This window comes from Orycteropus afer, unplaced genomic scaffold (assembly GCF_000298275.1).
Source record: "Orycteropus afer afer isolate SDZICR_OR568_19922 unplaced genomic scaffold, OryAfe1.0 scaffold00108, whole genome shotgun sequence".
NCBI lineage: Eukaryota > Metazoa > Chordata > Mammalia > Tubulidentata > Orycteropodidae > Orycteropus > Orycteropus afer.
In genome coordinates, this window is record NW_006921695.1 from 6081557 (window position 1) to 6082789 (window position 1233).

Consider the following 1233-nt stretch of genomic DNA (forward strand, 5'->3'; position numbering starts at 1 on the left):
GAGGCCTTCAACGAGATGGATTGACACGGTGGCTGCCATGATGGACTCAAGTATAGCAGGGATTGTGGGGCTGGCGCGGGATCGGGCAGTGTTTTGTTCTGCTGTGCATGGGGTCGCTATGAGTCGGAAATGACTCGACAGCACTTAACAACAACAACAACATCAATCTATCTCACCAAAGGGCCTTCCTCACCCTTGCCAACCCTCCACTTTACCAAACATGTTCTTTTCTAATGACTGGGCTCTCCTAATGACATGTGCAAAGCAAGCGAGCCAAAGTCTTGCCATCCTTGCTTGTAAGGAGCACTCTGATTGTATTTTTTCTAAAGCTGAAGATATGTCAGCCCCAAAATGAGCCTAGATATATGCCACAACAGCCAGCCAGAGTCCACATCTTAAAATGTAAGACAGCAATACAGATATTCATAAATCCAAAAGGACGGTACTAAACTTCCGACTTGGTTAAAGAAACAAAAACTAAACACACTGCCATGGAGTCAATTCTGACTCATAGCAACCTCAATTGGGTTTCCAAAACTATAAATTTTTATGGAAATAGATTGTCTCATCATCCTCTTATGCAGCAGCTGGTGGGTTTGAATCACTGGCCTTCCAGTTATCAACCAAATACCTTACCCACTGCATCACCAGAGCTCCTTTCTGATGTGGTTGGAAATTTTCAAATGAAATGGAAAATGAAGAACTGTCTTTTATCAGATTGAATGTGTGAAACAGCTATGTGTTAAGGGCACAAAAGGGGGAAAATTGTACATTACAATAACCATATATGGAACATTGTGTTAAGAATCTTATATATATTATTCCTTTAATTTTTTAACAGTATTGAATAAAGCTATTTCAGACATAATCAAAAGCAAAGTCACTGCCATTGAGTCTATTCCAATTCATAGCAACCCCCATTTGGTTTCCAAAGCAGTAAATCTTTACAGAAATAGATTGCCTCATCTTCATCCCAGGAGCTCTGGTAGCATAGTGCCTAAGGCACTTGACTGCTAACCAGAAGGCTGGTGGTTCAAACCCACCAGTCACTCCTCAGAAGGAAGATGGGGAAATCTACTTCATAGTGATACTGCCTGGGAAACTCAAGGAGGGGTGGCTATGAGTTGGGGCCGACTTGACAGCACATAACAACAACAACATCTTCATCCCATGGAGCAGCTAGTGAGTTTGAACCACAAACTTTGTGGTTAGCAGTCAAATGCCTTAGGAACT